Source organism: Pygoscelis adeliae, unplaced genomic scaffold, assembly GCF_000699105.1.
Source record: "Pygoscelis adeliae isolate BGI_AS28 unplaced genomic scaffold, ASM69910v1 Scaffold122, whole genome shotgun sequence".
NCBI classification, from domain to species: Eukaryota; Metazoa; Chordata; class Aves; order Sphenisciformes; family Spheniscidae; genus Pygoscelis; species Pygoscelis adeliae.
In genome coordinates, this window is record NW_008824358.1 from 2,003,510 (window position 1) to 2,026,154 (window position 22,645).

The 22,645-nt window shown below is 40.0% G+C and overlaps 1 protein-coding gene across 1 annotated transcript in view; it reads right to left on the minus strand.

Moving 5' to 3' along the window:
- Nucleotides 1-22,645, minus strand: part of PLCB1 (phospholipase C, beta 1 (phosphoinositide-specific)) — a 311,317-nt gene that overhangs the window by 168,075 nt on the left and 120,597 nt on the right. The window lies entirely within an intron of this gene.

Genomic DNA, 22,645 nt, shown 5'->3' on the forward strand with positions numbered 1-22,645 from the left:
TAAAAAAAAAATGTATATACATACATGTATATATTTATAGCACGTATACTTCATATATTTGACCCAGATTTCAAAATATCAGATCTTAACACTTAAAGCACCAGGTAAGTAGCTGTAGTAGGGGCAGTATGAATAAGAAACACTAAGTTTCTCTTAAAATCAGACCACTTACCCCTACGGCTAGCTGAGGACTTGAGCAGACTTCCCAAGCCCCGACTCCACTGAATTGATCCAACTGAACTCTGCAGTGCAAGCTGCCCAGCACAGAAAACCAAGTAAGGGTAGGACTTACTTTCTATATACCATATATATTCTATCTATGAAGTGATTTGGTACCATCTCTGGTAGCTAAGCACGCAGTTCTGGTCTGCACGACTTCTTGGGTCCACGATGATACTTGAGAGTTGCTTCTTATCTTTGCCCCTACGGGTTAAGTGTCTCATCTTGTCCAGTCACTCCTTCTACAGCCAAGCAAGAAGTGAAGCACCTCCCTAGGCAGGTATTTCCCCACCTGTGTCACAGAGGGATAAACTACCCACCCGACAGTCTGTTGTCTGCCTAGTGAGTACACGAGGTGGAGGCGCAAGCCGTCTACAGGAGATGTCTAACTGCTGGAGGTGAGAGAATCCCACAGCAAGCGTCACACCCCAAATCTCTCCTTGCAAAGGGACCATCACTCTGCATTGCCTCGTAAGCAGCTGTGAACTGCTGCAGTGCACCAGTGTGACCCTCAGAAACAAAATGCTCTTGCTAACTGGATTAAATTTACTGTTAACAATCCCAACACAGATTTCAAAGCTGGTTCAAATACCCTTTCTGTCACACATCACCTAGCAACAGTACAGGACTAGAAACTTCCCATCAAGTGGATTGACAGACTCATCCTTCAAAGAAACGTGTTTCTTCTCTCTCTCTCCTTCCTTTGCTGAGACCAGAGTCAAAACTATCAATAGTTTATCTTTCAGCAATCCCTTTCACCGATTAAAGAGAATGTCCATACATAGGAATCACACCTACAAAACTCAATGACAGGATTTTGTCTGTCTTCCCTAATGACAGTCATGTGAAATGAATATACTCCAATTACTACATCAAAGATACTCAAAACAGTGTTCTCCAAACTCTCTTTTCTATTATTACACAGAATTCACAGGAAGTTTGATATTTAAATATATTCATTTATATCATCAAGCCATTCTTGCCAAATTCATTATCATTAAACCAGAAATACATTTAGTCCAATAAAGAGAAAAACTGCACTATGGTTTTTAATACAAATACGTCTTCATACCTTTCACAAAAGTGCATCTGATCAATATATGACCAACATATTTGCAAATCTTTGAATTTTTTCCTCATTTCCAGGGTTTCAGAATGGATTCCAAATTTTGCATATCACCATAGCTACCTATGCACAGAAACGGAGCCAATATCTTGTTTAAACCCCCGAGTCTTCAAGATACCATTTTTGTGCACATTAAGTCAGTGTGTACAAAACCAAAGGATGTTTCTTAAAAAATATCTCTCAGTGATCTAAACTGGTCTTAAGTTGACCATCTGCTCAGTTAATACGGTGGAATATTTCTAGAGTATAACACAGTATTAGGTAAAAGGAGGCAGAAAGGCTTTAGACGAAGAGTCAGTCCCTGAAGAAGGAGACCAGAGACATCCACTGCCTTCTAGGACAGATCTTGCTTGGTACCTGCAGCAATAGCGAATGCCTCGGATGCAACTAAATTCCAAGGGCTACTCTTCCCATAGAAATTATCAGGGATGAAAGGATACCATAAATCATACATTAAACAGTCAATCCTGATTAACTCTCTCTGTGAAACACTTATTCCAGAACAACAATTTCTTTTCCCAAAATAGCTTAATCCAATTCCATGCTTGAAGTGAGAACATCAATACATCCAGTTTACCAGGAATAGGTTATGAAAAATAATAAAGCTACTTCTTTTTTGATGATGTAAAACTTTTGAGGAAGAGAGAATATGTGCCGGCAAAAAGCATACTTTTCTTCAGTAGAGAAATGAGAGGTAAGCAAACTTATACCTGTACAAATGATATTTAACTTCGGAAAGGACTGTGTCAATACGCATTTGCAAATATAATTCTGAGTTCTGAAAATGCAGGATGAATTCAGAGATTTCATGTTGACTTTCTACAATAACCACACTAGAAGACATGGGATATTTAAAAACATAAGATGATATTAATTGGTATTTTTATAATATTTATGGACAACCAAAAAACCCCGTTGAATATTATGTCAGCAACCAGGTCAAGGGGACAGAACTCATCCTCAGCAAGTTCGCAGACGACACCAACTGGAGGGAGCAGCTGATGTGCTGGGGAGCACGGCTGACAGGTCCCTTCCAACCTACAATTTTCTATGACGCCATGACTTCTGTACCAGACATGACCACTTGTGTCACAAGAATTTACCGGAGACAACACTATGCACTTACTGATAGACACTCGGCACCAGCTTTGCTGAAGATGCTATTTCTCCTTACAGTACAAAATCACATTGACTTCCGGGGGAAAGGGAGGGATATATCCAAATAATGATTTCAACTTCAATGCCGTATTCTGTGAAAACAGGATTTTATGTAAAATATAAAGAGAATGAATGTACGTGCTAAGGAAAAGCCCGGGGACAAAAATAGGGCCACCTCATTCCTCTTTTTCTGACCTTTGCCACAGTTCAAGTGATCCAAATCCAGCTTCCCTGGGTCTCTCATGCTCTCGTGACAGAACATTAAGCAAATACTCAGCCTGCATCTTTGTTTAGTTCTCCTCCTAAATGTCCATATTTCTCGGAATTTTTTTTTAGGTTCATGGTATTTAAGTTTTAAATTGATTGCAAGACTGTGTGTTCTAACAAAAAAACAAGTGACAGCACAAATCATCTACGTCAAATCAGACCAAATGTGGTATTTTTCAGTCCTTTTGGATGTGATTGTGATTAACATGAAAGTACTTTATATCTCACACTGTACATCTTAATTTAAATGACAATTTAAAAAAGGCGACATACCTAGAAGCTACAACCATGCACAATCTTCCTCTAGATGTTTTTTAACTCACTAACATTTTCATTGATTTTTATTAGCTGCAGATGGTTCATTATTTTAAAAATGACCTTTAAGCACACACATTTCTTTTCACTGCTTTTCCTTGCTCAAAATACTCTGAGATTTTCTTCAATATAATTTTAAAGGAAGAGATGAAGAGATAGCGGAGAAAAGAAACTTCTCTTCCTTTCATGTACTTTTGCTATCTCATTTTCTTTGGTCTGTATGAGACTGTTGGAACTATAAAAAGTCTTAGAATGAAATGATTTCTACAGCAGTTTGCACAGCACATAAGGGCAGGAATAGCTGGAACAGCAGCTTAATTTTCACTTATCTATAAATCTCGCACGCATTGTTCTTCCAATTCTGAATTGCTGCGTAGAGTTCTTTTAATAGGGTTACTTCAGAGGTTGAGGTACAATCAGATATTCATTTATACATCGTTTGTAAAAATCTAAGATGCTTGGAATGAGCTGAATGAGAAGTATTGCATGAATGCCCGCTATGCTTTTTGGAGTGCTCCATAAGGGCTGGAGTACGATCACTTGCATTTTAATGCATTTTTTTAGCTGGTGGAAGTATGTACATCCAGACGGTCTGTAATGCTGAATGCACCAACTACCCACCCCGTTTAAAAATAACAGATGAAACACAGAAAGCTATAATTGAAAACATCTGACTAACGAGCTGTTTATTATTGCAACATTTCAGTCACATTCATCAGGAGAAAAAAAGAAAAAAAAAGAGATGTCTTGGCCATGCTAGCATTATTTTTTTCCCATCTTACCTGTTTGTGAGACATGTTTTGCTATAATTTTTTCAATCACAATGTCATAGGGGATGCTTACTGGTAAAGGTTTCAATTTACCGGATTTTAATTATTGTAAACCCCCACTATTCCCATTACCTTCAAGTATTTAATTCTAGGAAACTCATTTGCAGTATAGTAAAGAAAAATAAGCCATTTCAATGATGATGCAGCAACAGTCGTAATTTTTGGCTTCTTGGACTCTACCAGATACTCGGCTCTTACAAATCAGACTGCGAGCTTACAACAGACTCTTAATGGCACATCTATTTAACTACTGACTGCCAACGACAAGTTCTCGTGCACTGTCACTTATCACAAAACCGTCACTACATCTTATTACGTATCAGTAACAATAATTCAGAAGTAGAAATACATTTAGACTCTTGACATTTGAAAATTGGTGCAAAATTAGCTAGCACAGATGAACTTCTTTCCTGCAGATCTCAACAGAGTTGTCCCGGCTCATGGCGACTGTCCAGCTCAATGGGAATCGGAGCCAGGGTACCGCAAAGGCAAGGGAGCACTCATTAGCTGAATGGTGCCTTGACTCTGAAAACATAACTACGACCATAAAATCAGCTGAAAAGCCACATGGCAAAAGGCAAAATCATACAGCAGATGCCACTGCTTCGGATGGTAAAGTTAAGAGAGAGGAAGTAATATATAATCAAAACAAATTATTTAAGATTGCTTTTTAAAAGTTGGCCGGCTTCAATTTACTCCAGAGAGGATGATCTTCTGTAAGTACATTTTAACTTTTTATAGAAATATCTAACAGAAAAAGACTAGAAACGGATTCCTGTTTTAGAAGACAACATGACTACTGAAAAAAAAGAAGTAAAATCTACAAGGAGTATGAGTAAGAACTACAGATATGTTTTTTTGGCTGAGGAGAGAGAAAACAATGAATAAATGCAGAAACTGGATTTGGGTGGTTTTATGACAGATTAATTTTACTACCTGTGAAAGTACAGGAAATGTGTTCAGTCATTGCTAGGAAAAGAACATCCAAACACTAATGTCTTTGGCAAGCAGCTGCGGAGAGAAGGAATTCTTCAAGGGATGCCATGGACATTATTTTCAGCAGTTGGTTTTGCACTCCATGGTTTTGAGAAATAATCGATGAAGGGGATATGAAAAGTGTGGCTGGATCGATCGGAGATCAGACTCGAAGAACAACATAACACATCAACTTGGAGAACAGTCCTGATGGAAATCCTGAGTCCTATGTACTTGTGAGCAGCCAGACAACGTGAGAATACCAAGATAAAGATGATGGAAAATCGGTGCAAGTAAGTAGTGATGGAAATGGTCCCACAAGAAAACAGACTATATGGCATGAGGTCCACACGAAGAACTATCCAGATGCAGACACTCTGGGGCAGCGCGCAACTTTGTGCATCTCAATTATTCACATGTGTTATAGAACTGAAATTCGCTCATAAATACGTCTCCACCTATACATTTGCAGGTATGGAGTATTAAGACAACTACATTTAGAAGTAGTGTCAGCAATAATTCCCAACTCAGTCCTTCAAGCTTCTCCATTTCTATTAGCTTTTCTTATGGTTCACAGGAAAACCCACAGGGGCAATAGTTGTTGCCCTTTAGAAAGCAGACAATACTCAGTGAACATCTCTTCAGTTAAAAATACAACTGCATCCTTGATATCCATTGATTGTTCTTTCCCACAGCGGAGGTAATTAAATGGTACTTTGGGAAAGTGCAAGGAGCCAAAGGATATTTGCCACCTCAAAACCTGGCATGATCCTGAAACTTTGAAAACCCTCATCTAAGTACCAATACCAGCTGATGCACTGAAATTAAGAGATAACTAGAATTCTGCGTTAACTCCATCCTTAACAACTCCCCTCACTTCAAAGACGCTAACCTGGATTTACAGTAGTTGAGAAAGGGTGAAAATTGGCACAGGAATTTTAACAGTTATTAATTATTTTTAAACGCGCCTTGTACAAACCATGGCAGCTTGCAAAGAATTTAATTTCTTACATTTAGAAGGTGGATCAGCACTTCTTTTCCTAATATCACTTGCTAAGTGCCAGAGAGACTTCTAGTTATCCAAGAATTTAATGAACTACATCCAACAATTTAAGGCTGTTTCATTTAGATAAGAGGCTTTCCAACTTAAAGGATAAAACAGCCTTCAAGGCAGTGGAAAATAAAACACATTTTGGTGTGTATAAACTACCCAAGCAGTTAGTTACTTCTAAAAATCCCATTTTAGCTGGGGGAAGTCGAGTAAATAGGCTTGGCACGCGGACTGCAGAGCAGAAGAGCGCGGGGGAGGCTGGAAAGTCCTGCAAAAAACTCCAGGCCACACTTGGGGCTCCCCCCTTTGCCATGTTTCCCAAGGATCCCCAGTGGAGTATGTGACTGAGCAAAACTATGCACTCCAGGGTTTGACCAAAACATTTCTGAAAGGTTACGAAGTCCAATGCTTTTTGAAAAGGGAATTAAAAATATTCTGTGCACATAAGATTATGGCACTGAGGGTACACTTTATCCAGTTGGATCCCTTCCAACACATCCTTGGAAAAGCAAATAGTTACAATGCACGCAATTTGGGAAGGAATATCCTGCAAATAAGAGAATATCCTACATGTCACTTCCCCAAAACAACATGGGTTTTAAAGTACAGTTTGCATAAAGATGTATCTTAAGTGGACACTAACTTCATTATAGCTTCTCTAAAATATTTCTGTTGTTGGAGCTAGATTTTCAGCTATTTTAAAACAGGAGCCTGGTGCTTATGCAGTAATTTTTTTTTTTTTCCATTCAGTCTTATCAGACAAACCGAATTACGCAAAGCATTTGCCTGCAGAAAACATTAGCGAAAGATAACGGTCCTTTTGACGTGACGAACCAGTGAGGTGTAATATAAAGACCACACTCACTCACGACATGAATGCTAGTCTGCAGACGATTTAACATGATATTTAAATATACTAAATCATGTAAGATGTGGCCTTTGCTCTGCAAGACCTCTGTGCTTCTGAAACACTCTTTTGTCTCTCCTGCTAAGGTGGGGAACTGTTGCACTCGCAGTGCAAAGCCAATTTCAACAACGATCAGCTGCCAGCAAGGAGCAGGAGACAGGAAGGTCAGCTGAAAGCGCAGCAGATTGATGAAGCCAGGGTTTAGGCTAAAGCTGAAAGGATTTAAGGGGTTTGGATCAGACCGTCAGGGAATGAGATGCACGGTTAAATCCCTGATGCTGCAACTTGCTAAAATTGCTTATCCAGAAACACACACAACTCACTCTCTGTGCAACAGGCTGTAGGATCAAGCGAAGACAACTTGACCTTGACCTCCAACAGCAATCGTAATTTGGCTCGACCACACAGTTCTTATGTTTTACAGCACATTATTATAATGTGTTAATACTTTGCATTTCTTGAGTTCTTTTTTTTCCTCCTTTTTTCCCCATCCTTTAACAGGAAAAAACAAACACAAAACCTGGACATCTCGTGTGATATAGAGGTCAAAAATACTGAATTTCAGTGTCTTCATTTCCTCCCTCTGTAAATAGAGTTTTTCTCTCTTTTGCTGCTCTGTAAGTCTACTGAATTTCATTTTTCTTATATTCCCATCAACAGCTCTTGCCGCACTGAAAGTGTTAACACAGCAGAAGCCTTTTTTTCTTTAAATCATTTTTAGAAAGAGAAATAAATGTATGCTTCATGCTTACACATCTAAATAGTCTCCGAAGTGATGAAGCATACAATCTCATTGCATTAACAGGAATAGAGTTAAGACTTTCCCTTTCTTGCAGGATTATGTAGCCGAGAATTCTACTTTGAAAAGCCAGAAGAACCCAGCCCCATATTGGCTTGCAGTAGGAGTATACCTTGCAATAGAAAATGGCACAATGCCCTTTATGTATTTATACCTCCCGGAATTTAAAAGCATCAAGATATAGCTGGCTAATAATTCTGTCAGCGTGGTAGTGCTTCTCACTGACCACATCTGAGGCCCCCTCGTCGTGCAAGGATTTCGGGAGGGGATGCTGCAGTTTAACCATCCCCCACCAAGCAGCTGGGGGGGATGTCATGTCACATATGTGTGTGTTCATATATATTTCTTTCTCTATTGCCTCCTCCCCCAGTGCAGCCTTTCCTTCCAGTGTTATCACTGTTTTCTCCTCTCCGGTAGTGGAGGCGTTACTATATTATTTTTCTTTCTAGCTTTCAATGTATAATGTCTCCAAAGACGACGCAGAGGTGACATCCGTATGCCTCTGCTATGAGACAGAAGTAACGTGTCTTAGGTCTGCTAAACATTTAAGTACCCTTTGAAGATTTAGGAAGGTGACAATTTCAAGACTGTGGAGACGTACGCGACCGCTGAACGCGGCGTGTATAGAAAACTATGGAGCAAATGCTCCGCTGGTGTGAAATAATGGCATCTGTTTGCCCCAGGTCAGGGCCTCACATCGCTTCAATACTGAATTGCACACTTGGACTGCTCTGGTCTAGCCTTATTGTTGTACTTAAATAGATCCTAAGAGCTAAGTCGGTGCACTGCTTTTCTATTCTTTGCAATGTGTATGCAATATACAGTCTTACCCTGTGGTTTTACAGCATATAAGAAAAAGCTTGGTGTTTTGTTATTTTTTTTATAACTACAGAAAGGCTATGGAAGCTTTCTGTAATTTTCTGTTACATTTAACTCTTCAAGGGAGAATTCTTATAGAAAACTGTATCCCAACAGTAAAAAAAACTCTTCTAAGTCTGAAATCAGATCTTTACAGCAGCCTTGCTAACAAGGCTACCTGGAATGACAGTGACTCCCAAGCACTAACACATGCAAAACGGGTGACTTACCCCACGAACAAAACAAACCCCCTACAGACAAAAATCTTGTGTGTAATGGATTGATATTATAAAGAAAGAGATCAATAGCGCCTGGAGTCAGCCTGAATGCTTAAATTAACAACTCCCCAAAATAGCAGTAATACAAGGCCATGTGGCACGCGCTGGCACCTATCTGAGACTACAGAGCATGAGCAATACAGGGTCAAAGTCATCGAGGGACCTTTTTTCCCCTTCTCCCTATTTTCCATACCATTTAGATACTTAAATAGGTTAGGGTTTGTTTTATTTGGTTGGTTTTTTTGAAAAAAGGACCTAAATTCATGTCTTTGGCAATCTGGAATCCTTGTGAGAATATTGTATATTATTTATATTTATATAATAAAAGATATACGTATTTATATAACAATTTATATTGCCACCACGATCTGTTTTTAATCTTTATACACTGTAGTGGTGCTTGTGGCATCTGCCCCTTTCTCTGGCTGTTTGAAAGTGGCTACTCGCTGTGCAAGCAACAAGTAACAACAGGGAGTAAATTCTCAGTAAATTTTTAAATGTCTATTTTGATTTTGTTTTTAATCCCGTCTCATAACTAAGCTACTAGAGGAAGGGAACAACAATATATTTTGAAAGAGGGCTAAACGTAACATTGGGAAACTTACTATTTGGGCAGGACGAGAAGTACAGCCTTATACCTTCCCTTGGAAAAATACCGTGCCCGATAAAACAAATGGTGAATGGAAGTATGCTTGAGCAAAGTTCTGGGCAGAATTCCCTGAAGAAATTTATTTTTGGCTTATCAAGTTTCCAATTTCTTTTTTAAACCAGGCTACTGAGTAGGTATAAATCTCCTGAATGGCATGAAACTCACTGTAGAGACAGAAACTTTTAGACTACAGTGGATGTCATCTACCCAGATATCTGACCTACTGAGTCCTTCAACTGCAATTCTAATGAGATACTACAGTAGCTTCTCCGAAATTAGAATTGTATTGATGTTTCAGACAGATTTAAAAAATTTTTAAAAACCACAGCCAACCAAAAAACCCGCCCGAACCTACCACCGCTGGTATTTTCAGTATTAATACAAAAGAACGGAGAAATTTAAATTATAATGGAGAAAATTTAAATTATAGAAAGTTAGGACGATTGACATAAATAAACTTACTACTGCCCCCAAACCAGTTTGCTGTAGCCTGCTATTTTGCTGGAACCTTTAGAAAACACATCTTAGTATCACAGATTTAGTTTCTTGATGTTTTCCATCATTTAGCAGCATCAGGCAGCTTACAGCCTAATCTGATACAGCTTTTCTCTGCCAGCCCTTAATAAAAAGGAATTTTCATGTTCTTCATTTTATCTTTGCTCAGCCTTCAAACTCTGGAAACTTGATCTTTATTTTTTTGATACCATGCCTGGCTTGTCATTCTCTGAAAACAAGTGTAGTACAGAGAGTCTCATTCAGCTGTCTAAAGAGCAACTGCATTGGATGGTCTCACAGAATAAAGAGTGACACACACAAAAAAATTAGATCAAAATTAATAGTATGTTGGAATAAATACAAAAAATTGTTTGAAATTTTTTTAATGCGTACATTTCCTTTTCTAAAAAAAGCACTTGCAAATGGCAAGTCTACAGCAATCTAAGATGACATTTTTGAGAATAGTATTGGGTCAGTTTTTGCCTCAGTGCCTGACTCTTTTCTGCTGCCATTTTGCAAGCCATTTGAGTTTTTGTTTGCTTTTTCTACCTGTAAAACATGTCTAATGATACCCATGTCTTCTGTCAACGGTTCTGTGATCTATAAAGCTGGGAAGTGCTATCTAAGCTCTTGATTCATTTGGTACCTTCCAATGAAAAGCTCCACTCTTCTTGACAGATCTAAAGTGCATAATATCTAATAATATCCTCCTCCGTCTTCCTGACAGTGCCTCTTCTCAAACTCTCTTTTCATTTCTTTAGTTTTTGTTCTTTGGATCTTACTCAGCCTTGATTTGTTATCCCAAACTTCATAAATCTACATCATTCTTCTTAGAAGTTAAGGAAAATCACAGCCCAATTCTTAGCTGTTGGCCACGCTTGCTCCCAGAGTGTGAGGGGAATACTCATGCAACCTATGCTAGGCACGTAATCCCAGAGGGGTTACCAGAGAGACGGTTCTCCCAGATCAGTTATTTAGTGTTATATGATAATACTCGAATGCCCTCAATTCCCTGGACATCCCATTGGAGTCAGGAGGCTTGGCTCAGATCAGACCCTTGCCGTGCCACACATGGAGACTCTGCACCTTCTTTCAGAAACCCGTAAATGTAACAGCAAGTTCATGTTCCAGTGAAAGGAATGAGATAGATGGATAAGGAAAGCACGGAGCACAACAAACTTATTTGCTTTTTACTGCACTCAGTAGTGATATGCAAGCCAGTGCCTTTGAGATGAGCAATCTGCTCCAGAAGGATGCCTGCTGACTTCATGAACTAGGAAGAGAAACGAATGAACTGAACAGATCTCAGTTAATTTTGTGATAAGGAGAAAACTGAAATCTTGCACCTTAAAAAATAAGGAAAAGACAAAGACTTTCTTAGACACATTGGCATGAGTTTGCTGCTGCTTCTCTTGAGACCTCCTCCAAGATCCTTTCCAGACAATGAAGTACGTTTTCTGTTTCAAAGGAAAACAAATGTCTATTGAAAAACAAGTTCCTATTTTTTAAAAGCTCAGAGCAGCTCAACATGCTTTTTCCCCTCAGATCAAGTGTCAGCAGCAGTTGAGCAAATACCTGCCCATAGCATATTTTATTAGATCAACTGCCAGGCAAATTCTCATTTGCTGTTAAAAAAAACACAGCCACACACAAAAAAGGGAAGAAAAGCAAAATAGGAAGGACTTTTCTAGGTGGATTTCTATGAAGATTGTTTAAAAAAGCTTCCAAACACTAAATTAATGCCATTAATGGAAGCACTATGCAAGCAGACTTAAGAGATGCTGAATGTAACACACAGATATAGCCTAGGGACCGGCTGACCGCCTGCGGCATGAGCAGCCCATGCTGCGAACCATATCCATCTACCTTCTGGTTCATTTTGCTGTGTCTAGACAGAAGTGGTATAAAACATTTACAAGGTAATGCAGCAAAATTACAGAATAAAATGTGAATTTAAAACTTTTCTCAGAAAGTAGCTCACAGATTAGCATACTGCGTGGCTCAAGTATCTATATAAGTTCAGCACGCACTAAAGGACAGCCCTGGGGTTCACCTTGTCCTCCAAACCCCCAAGCCATCAGGACAGAGGAGCTGCTGGAGCCCACCACAGCTCCCCCCTTGCCTACACGTTCAGTCTGCTCTCAAAGCAAGGATATGCTCTCTTAAATGTCACCTTGCAACTACAGGGAAGGTAGCTGTGGGGTGTCCAGCTGTCCTGCAAAACAGGCATGGCTTTAGGACACCAGTTCTAATGACATCCAGGTGTTGTACATGCAAATGTGGTGCCATCCTACCCAGTGAACGGGAAGGGGTGTGTTCAGGACTTCAGTGTAGCGACTGATGGACTTTGAGAATAAAAGAGCGTTTGGGATGAGCTACGCTGGTACTCTTTCAGAAAGGAAGCTGTACCATGGGGAACAAACTGTATTAACGCTTGCTTTTGTGAATAATCCCATTGATTTTAACATGAAAGCCTGAATGAGTAAGTCCCACATTCACATGACAACAAAGAAAAGCAGATGCCCACAGAATACAGGAAGAGTTAGGTGGGTGTGGGCTGCTTTTATGTGATGTCCTTAGACTATAATAGTCATGGGGCGATGGCTTCCCACCGATGAAAGAGTAATCAGGCAATACTGAATCAAGCCACAAAGAAGCAAAATGTCTGCTCCTTCCTCCTCTTGCTCTAATGGTGCTGGTTTCTCTTGTGATCTTTAGCGGGAGCTTTGCAGAAGAGGAGAATGAGTCCAGAACAAGGCGAGAGGTAAGTATTATGAGTTGCAGTTTATCCCGAAATGTCTGGTCTAACTCCTGTTGACGGCGGGAGCTGTGCACACACCCAAGGTGTAACCGGGCTGGCCAGTTCAGCAAAACACTGAAGCAGATGTTTAAGTGAAGCACCTGAGAGGTCCCGTTAAAATCAGTGTACTGCAGATTCACAAGTAAGATGTCCAGAAATTTCACTTTGGGTTTGTTTGTTTTTTTAAAAGGACTTTAATTATATTTACATTTACTGTAAGAACTCTACATTTTCAGTGTGGCTTGAATGGGCTTTCATATAAAGAAAACCAGTTGTTTTACTTGTTTTAATGTACCTGTTTCTGACATATTTCTTTTTCAAAGGTGTGACATTTTAACACGGGCTTACGAAAAAAGAAATGCTATTTAGAGAAGGGTATACATTTTTGTAAGAGCTCTGATTTAAAAGGAGCTGAAAATAAGCCCTTAAAATCTTGGAAGAATTATATTGCTCAGGTACAAAATACTGAGAAAACTAATTATTTTTCAGGCAGCAGAAGAAACGAGTAAGTGGCTTTGATATTTGTAAGACAAAGTCACTTGCTTTTTCCTTTCCAAGCCTTAAATATTCATATCTGAAGGTAGCAGGAAGCCTCTCCATGCTATTAGACACAAAGAATGAAGTATTTCGTAGGAGAAACAGAAAGGTTTTCTGTTAACCCACATGTTGTCTGGGCAGAAAGCAGTGGAAAAGGGGATGGGGAGGATGGCTCACACGCCTGAGACAGTTTTTCCAATTAAGACATTTTGCAAGTGTAATTTTTTAATAGACTTTTAACCTGACTCAGATAAACCCGAGACCCAGACCTGCCCTCACCAGGGGTTTGTTCTTGGAATTAATATAGGCCATCTTCTAGAACGAGAGAAATAATGTTTAAGAAAGATGAATTCTTAGAGAAGAACTAATTTCAGCACTAAGATTCAAGAATTTGGCCAGTATACTTTGTGGACGGTAAAGAAATGCTAAACAAATAAGATTCCCGTCAACATACCAGTAAGTATAAGGAATGCTCTCAGAAGGTTTTTCAGAAAATTAGGGTCGTGGGTCTGAACTCATGTCCCTAATTCACTCCCTTTTACGTCTCAGTACCGCAAGATACAAATATTAGTTCCGACTCCTTGGTAAAAATTGAGCTTAACAGGGCAGGACCTGTGTCCGTGGACTTCTACTGACCCTCAGCCTCACTGCGATTGTGTGGAAGCAAAACGGAACCCTTGCTCTGCAATCACTGCGGTTTCACCAGGGCTTCAGCACCTACCCCGAGCAGCGGCTGCCACTCACTCACCTGAAAGTCTTTCCCAACTGGTTTCCCAACCTTGTCTGGACCTTTTCTGCCCATTATTCTTCCTGTATCACTACTTCTTGGCATATGCTTTGCTATCTCAAGTGATCAACTTACAATATACATGAGTCTCATTTAGGCTTCTGTATTGCTGACTTCATGTTTGTGTATCTTAACCGATACTCTCCGCATACTCAGGGAAAGCTGTAATGGGAAAATCCAGGTAGGCTGGCCCGTGTCAAATATGGTTATACCCGAATCTGTGCACTTTCAGAATGAAGAAGGAACTACGCCTGCCGTGCAGCTGGATGGAGATTTTTGTCACTAACTCTGGCACTGGTTTATTTCCAGGTACACCAGCACTTACAAACACAAGGAGGGTGCACGTGACTATATATCCTATGACAGAGTTGCAATTTAAAAAGCCAACGTTTGCCAAAAGGAATCGATTTTAAAATCCATTTTGTGAGAGAAAACAGTAGCATCTTAGATAACATCACCATCTACGATACCACGGACATACACATTAGAAAGTTAGAACTTTCAGGGTGGTATTTCTTCTATTTTTTGCCAAGAATTTCCTACTCGATGCTGTATTTCAGTTCTTTTTTCAAATGTCTTTTAAGAGCCACCACATACTTAATTTGCCTGGATCATTGTTTCAGCCCACGTGGCTCCTGCTACATGCTGTCTCCTGTGAATTTCAGCAGATGACATCCTTGACTTTCTTTGGTTGAAAGGAAAATTAAATATACACCATTTAATCAGCCTACATATGCTACAGTTTTCCTTTACGCTAACTGTTAGGGTATAATAGCTTGGCCTTTATTTGCAGCTAACAGTCTTGTAATTGTTTTTGATAAAATAATGCAGTGTTTGTTCAGCTCTGCAAAACAGAAAAACATAAAAATGCAAGCCAAAGGAGTTACGTGGACAGCTATTAAGTGGAATCAAGAAGGGTTAGCTGATCTCTTCTTGTCACTATCGCATTAAATTAGCATATTTATTGAACTTCTAAAAGGAGAATATGAATTTTAAAGTACTTCAAAGTATACCAAGTCATTAGAATGTCATTTACTATTATTTATCCACATTACCGCACCTCAGTCTTTGTTTACTACTATTTCAGTTTCATATTCACAACACTGTCAACCCCAAGCATTCAAAAGCCACGAGTCACCTCCCTTTCGACGAGAGAAGCTACTTAAAATGCAGGAGATACATTATTATTGTTATTGCTGTTATTGAAAGAGCCTGGATGATTACCTTGGGCTCAATATTTAGCTGCTAGATAGCTAAAATTATGGGAAATTAACTTAATTTCATGAAACAGGATGGCTAACAATTGAGGTTCTTAAATGTTTAATGACCTCAGGCATGGGAACTTTAAGAAGCAAAATAACTCTTGACTCAATAGGACCGATCAGAAATACGCACATACCTGTACAATTTTGCCCCTACTTACTGAAAACGCTGAACAGGAAAGCCAAACATGAACACCAAACATGAAAAAGTCAGATAATAAATACTTTGAGGAGAACAGAGCAATCGTTTTTTGCAGCAATTTTACTGCAGTTACTTGCTGTTCAGATTCTGCATAGAGACGTTTGGGGATCCGTCCCAAAATTCTGTCCATTTTGTGGTTGCTTTTGACATCTTACAGAAACGCTACTTTTTCTGTATGTGCAACAACAAATATATATTAAATCATCGAAGTGTGCAATTTAGTCTCTCAAAGGGAATTCAAAGGTCTCTCCAGTGTAAGAAACGGCATTAAAACTAAGCAGTGGAATTCCTCATTAGACAACCCGTACCATAAGCACAAGAATAGAAAACTTTTCATTCAGTAAACCATATGTCCCTAAAAATATCTGGCCTACCACCAAATTATACAAGGTGCAGTTCTCATGCTTTCTTCCACAGCATACCAATTATACCTCCATTGTACTCTAATCTCGTATTTTTAGCAATGAATGCATCCGTACAAAAAGCTGATTAACTTCTCATCAGCATCTGGCACAGCACAGGCTATTCTTTTACAGGTAGGCAAAAGCTGACTTTGAATTTTTTTGCCAACAAAAATGCTCCAGTGAGCAGTACAGGAATATTTATCCTGGACACAATATTGTTCTCATGTTAACATGCTGCCTTATCTTGAGATCAAATTGTAAGAATACATTTGAACTACTGAATGGTGAAAAGGTTTTCTGTAGAGCCCGCACGCTGCCTCCCTTCCCTTTGGCAGGATGCCTTTGCATTTGATTGCTATTTTTTAAATACTGAAGAGTCTGTCCTGCTATTGCTAAACACATTCCTGAGGCAAATGAGAAATAGAAAAAAAAAAAAAAATCTCAGGGTTAAAGCAAAGTATTTAAAATCTCACTTTCGTTAGAAAATAGAAATATGTTATGCCCTGAAAGCCTACGGAAATCTGATTGCGTTATTTTCTTCTGTTGTTGGTTTGGTTTTTCCCCCCTCTGAAAATCTTAGCAATGATGACCCTCATGACTATTTTATCAAGCAATTCAGACGCATGAGCGTTTCCCACACGAAGCCTGTATAACATCTCATAAATCCTAAAATTGCGGTCTTTGCCTCACTAAATCAGCAGGATGGCAACGTTTCTCCTATCACCTAAAGGGTTACAGTGCACTCTTGACAAGGTTTCCAGACTGAGCTGGTCACGCTGATTCCAGTGCAAACGCAGAGGTGGTCACAGCTCCTCAAACTGCTGCTCTGTCTGTTTCTGCTCCCCTTTACAGATTTCTGCAGATGCAGAAGGGTACCCCAGCATGTTAAGTAACCCTGAAGGGCATACTGCTGCCGCCGCGCTGGTAGCTCAGCTGTCTCTCTCGAATTCCCACTTGACTGTTTCCGATTTCTGTGTAGCATGCTGTAACTTCACAATAATAACTTTGGTTTTTCCTTTTTTTTTTTTTTTTTAAATAACTCCATGGCTTCCCTGTTGAAAATTCTGTTTAGAGTTTAAATCTACACTATTTCTATGTTCCTGATCTCTGCAGCCTCCCATGGCATCATGCTTGAGCTATCTGGCAGGTCTGACAGCATGGGTGAAATTGCTACAGTTCATGCAGAGTCCCGCTGGATGGAGAAGAATGACGAAATGAGTATTTGGGTCATTACATCTGGATCATTTTGCCAACACTTCTCATCCCGTTAGGCTGTACTTGTCAAAGTTTTCATTGTTGATGAGGAAGGTTTGATCAAAATGTTTGCCTTTGTCAATGCTGCTCTCTTAGCAACATGTGGACATTTAACACAAATTTCTAAACCACAAAAAGCTAAAAAAAAAAAAAAATTCATTTCTCCAAACAGAATTGCAGAAGAAGTAGCTATTGTAAATAAGTAATACACAGCCGAGCTGCAGCTAGGGTGAAAACCAGAAAGATCAAGCAAATTCCCTTAGTTAAGGAAATTAAAACAGACTTTGATTGCCACGTCTCCAGAATACATTTCCAACACAGGCAGGAGAAGCTCTGGACAAGAGAGTCCTTTCTTTTAAGTACCTGGCAGTATTTACAAAATAGCTTGCTAAAGTAGTTCAGTGGATTACTTAATTTCAATTTTATTTATTTACTTTTGTAATTAGCGGATGTTTTAGATTTCCTTTGGAATATTTTGGTTTTTATTTTCAAGGCACTTCCATCCTACTGAACTTCTGCACTGAAATGGCAACAAACTAACCCGCTGCCTAGGTTGTCTGGAGAGTTTTCAAATACCATCTCATGATGGAGATTTTACTGGAGGGTTTTCATACACTTTAAGAGCAGAAAAAAATAGTACAAGATCCTAAGCAAGGCTTCCTGTTGAATTCAGGCCAAAAGTCAGTAATCCAAAACAGCTCAACGCTATGTTAAGTCTAGGTTAACTTCATCATCCACAGTAATGTCTAATTCAAGCCATCACACTTTTGACATGGCTTCTTTATTGCTCTTACGGTTTAATCTTCCTGCAGCTGTGCAGGCTTGAGAAGGTCGGTCCTGCCCGTATCGGTGTCGGTAATTCAACAGCTTTCACTGACAGCGGGTAAGATAAATCGGGTTGCTGTATCTAAATAGGCTGCTGTCTATATAGTCACGTTAATATGAAGCTATGTACATATGAGTTAGTGCCTATACTGACACTTGTTTCATTGTCCATACTTTGCCAGAAATAAAAACCTGGATTCTCCTGGCACCACGCCTAACCAACTACAAGGAAAAGTATTAAAAAGAAGATGAAAGGAGGAGCAAATTTCTCAAGCAGGCTGATATAATTTGTCTCAAAAGTGCCCAAAGGGAGCTACAAAAAGTGTGCTTACTGCTGTATCGATATGGCCTTTTTTCCCTTTCCAGCGTGAATGTTGGTCAAGAGAGAATTCTGCCTGTTGGCAATTGCGTGGATGGCCCAGCCTGGGCAAAGCTTGTGTGCTTCTGTCAACGCGCCTGCACGCCTGCTCACAGACTCAGATGATCTTCAGGAGCACAATATGTACCTCTGCTACCGAAAGGCTTCTCCTGGCTTTCTGTCCAGACCAAGCTGTCTGCTAAGCAGGCTCTGACCAACAACCCCGGAAAAATCTCCACCCAAATCATCAGCTTTGTGATCCACGGAGTCACAAATGCCCCAACTAAGATTTTTCCTCAACTTCCAGCTTACAAAATCCTTGTTATCAGAAGAAGCTGTCTTCCTGCCACAAAAGCACCCAACTAAACCCAAACAAAAAAAAAAAAAACAACGAAACCCCATTTCCTGAAAGAAATGACAATTTTTTTTAAACGTTTCAGTAGTTCATGGGGTGGGAGATCACTTTTCTTAGCATCTTGCAAAGTCTCTCATACACACACAGACCTAAAGGACAGTGACATTTCTGCCTGCAGAGGTGTGAAAAATATTTGTAAATTATGAGTAGTGCAAATGATACATAATGAGAAACATAAGCCATCAGGAGCAACGATGAGATTACTAGTGTGGAAAACTAATGCCTGATAATCAAATCTGTGCTTGTAAAAGTGCACTGTTTACATACAACTTGCCGTCGCCTGGAGTTTCTAAACCATCCTCTATAGATTCGTCCCAAACACCCCAGTTCTGGCAATCCTGTCCCCGCAGAGGGGTGCCTCCCCTGTGAGACAACCCACAATTCATGGCTGGGTAGCAACTTTCTGGAGACAGGAAAAAACTAGACAATACCCCCCCCTCCCGCCCCAAAGTATCAAAAAGTTTTTGATTTGAGTGAAAATGAATGCAAATTTGCAATATCTGTTTTGGAAGGTTTTATTAATTCAGAATGTCTTTAGTGGTTTTGTTTATTTTAAGAAGTCATGCGATACTCTTACTGTATGATCGCATCCTAATCCATGATTATATTAATCACATTTTAAATGGCAAGGACATCTATGATCAAAGAATCGCATCTTTTTTGAATCACAGTATCTCCTGAAATAACCTGACACTGATCTAGACAAGAGGAGGCTTCGGTGTTAAAAACAAAATCAGATTCACTACTAGCCTACAGTAACTTTCCTTTCTTGTTAATAATTTCAGTCCTTACCTATTAAATCATGCTGAATACATCAGGCGGATTCTCAGCAAGTGGCATCTGTAAATTATTCTGATCTAATCCACGTTCAATCCATCCAGGAATCCCAGAGAGAACCTGCAACTCCCTACATACTGGCTCTGTCCCTGGATGATCATTTCACATCCCCATGGTACGCAAAATAACAAGTATTTTGCTCTTCCAAGTATCCTCCTAATAACCCATTTTTAAAAATTATTTTAAAATCTACGTGGCATTCACGGCCATGCAGATCGATGTGACAATCCCGACATCACTTCTGCTTCTGACTGGAGTTTATTTCATTTCTACTTTTTCCAAGTTCACAAATCCACTTCTATTTCAAGTTTATAATTTATTTCACATTTTGGTAATCTTATGCTCATTTCATTTAAATAGCACATGCTGTAAAATGCAATAAAACATATTGGCATCTTAACTGACTGCAGAAATTGCCTCGTGGGGATTTTTATATCCAAGGCTTTGTCCCTGGATTTAGCAGTACCGTGATGTTCCCATGATACGTGAAGCTCAGGGCTCCACACTTACAGCTTCACCAGATTTCCAAGCTGTTTTTTTAAATTCTGCAGGGTTTACTAATTGCGAGCCCAGCTAGCCCAGCCCAGGATATAAAATCCAAGCTAATTAAAGCTATTAGAGAAAAGGTGTGGTGAGATAATTTCTCAGTGTCTCGATCCTCAGGTATGATGAGCAGCAGTACTGGGGCTGCTCCCTGTGCAATTACAGTAGCTGACTGCACTGAAGTAATTCATTTAAATTCTAAACATGGTCTAATGAGGTGTATTGTAAACAGCAAAGATTCACAGAGAATGACCCCTACTTAAGATGCTTTCCAGCAGATAAAAAAAGCCCCTTGATAATCATGATGTTTCAGCATAAAAATAACAGAGGTAGGAGAAGGCTAGATCCAAAAGGCCTCCCCCCGCCGTGCCATCAACATTTTGCTCTTACATTTCTACAGCCAATTCCTTCCAACACTCAACGTTAAGCAACTGCCCAGGGCAAACGACGCATGGATTAAATGCAAACACACCTGCATGTACCAGGTAACACAGCCTGGTGTGTGTTATGTGTATTTTCACTGCAACTTGCACCCAATGCTATTGCACCACTACAACAAGCGCATGAAGAGATACCTCTTAAATCAAAATGGGCTTGCAAATGACAGAGGCTTAAACAGACTTTAAGAAACTTTCCAGATTCACTTTTCACAATAACCAGTGTTTGGTTACTGGCACGAGCCAGGTTTCTCTAGGTGTCACACGGAAAAGATGAGCTTTTCCTTTAGCGTAAACGCCTGGGCTTCCTGGGTAGGTTGGAGTACGGAAGGTCTAACTTGTGTAGAAACTCTTCAAAAGTAATGGGGTGAGAGCAAAAAGACAGAGGAACAAACTTGCCTGGCTCAATAGAAGGAGTAAATAGTTTAAATAGTGATTTGATTGTGAAAAACAGAAGAGCAAGGGAACAATAACTGGGACACAGTACGGACAACCGTCATGAAAATCCACCGTGGGGCTTCAACTCACCAAACTTCCACAAAAGCAAAAGTTAGGCATTTTGTCCAAACTCATTGCCTAAATCCTCTCTTGGTCAATGGAGAGAGACAGGCACTTCCAGAGGGAGATGGCTGCTGCCGGAGCCGTGCCAAGAGAGACAACCTGGCTAGCTGTCTAGGGTTTAAGTAAGCGAAATGAGAATTAATGCAGAGGAATAACAATCGGACATGACCCATGCAATACCTCACTAATCCCTGGTCTTGGATCACTTTAAAACTCGCCTTTTCCCAACAGTTTGGCTGGCAGTTAATTGTGGAGATGCTACAGCCTGATGGAGACCCACACTGGAGCACTGAAAGCATCTGGAACTACCAAGAAAAAGCTCTTTGTGCCTTTAGTGACTCCACATCTAAAGTTGAGGTGAGAAAGGCAAAAAAAGCTAATAACCTTTCGGGCAATATCACACATACTTATGAGCTCCCTAGAGCCTGAATGTCTTTAATGCTTTCAGATCTGAGCTGCAATCTTCCCGGCATGGCACTGACCGGTAGCTCAAGTCCCTGGGCACTCCTGTGCCCCGCAGTATGGACGGACATGCCCACAGCCATAAAATCTTAAAGGTCAGGAGAGAAGAGTCTTGGGGTTTTTTAAAGGATTGTTTTCTTTTAGTGGGACAATATCCAAGGGAGGTTCTTCCCCCAAACCAACAGTATCCATTAAATAATAAGGCCATTCTGCCTCAGAAACAAAGCTTACAGAAGGCAATAAAACTGTCCACTGGTCACAAATCAGGCACTTTAAAGCAATATAAACAGCAATAAAAGTGCTAGAACGTTATTTCTGAAAACTTTGCAGCTAAACCAGTATGACAGTTGTGCCTTAGCACACAGATCAAATAGGGTTTGTTTTTTTTTTTTAAATACTTTTTTAAGAAGGAGCAAACTGTTTAATTCTAGAGACTGATAGGATGAGGCAGGCAGTCCAAACAGGACCCTCAAGGTGTAATGGGAGTTGTAATGTGCCTTGCTAATTAAGGATTATCTCGGGAGCCAGCCCTCCTGTCTAACCTGGCACCCGAGCTCTACCCAGAGGGTGCAGCACCCAGCACCCTCCTCCCCTGAGATTACAGCTCACGCAGCACAGGGACTTGTTCTCTACAGCACAAATCTGCCTACACCCCCAGAGCGGTCCCAGGGATAATAACATTCAGTACCGGGATCAGAAGTTGCCTCATGTGATGTAACAGCACACAAAACCAACACGAAACAAACCCAAACCAAACGCTTCCCAGCGTATAAAGAGAGTCTCGGTGCTGGGCTGCAGAGATTAGGGCTCCGCATCAGTGAGCTGAAAGCAAACAAACAGTTTCTCAGCAGCTTTTAATCACGGTGGTTAAAGGAAACCCTCCAAAGCAAGACAGCATTTGTTCCTATAAATAAAGGCTTTAAGCTGTAAAGCAGAAATGTCAGCAGTGACCACACTTTTGCACGCAGTGGGCCTGATCCCGCTGTCAAAACACTCTCCAGGTTGTTGATGCTCCAACCATTCACCAGGCTCTC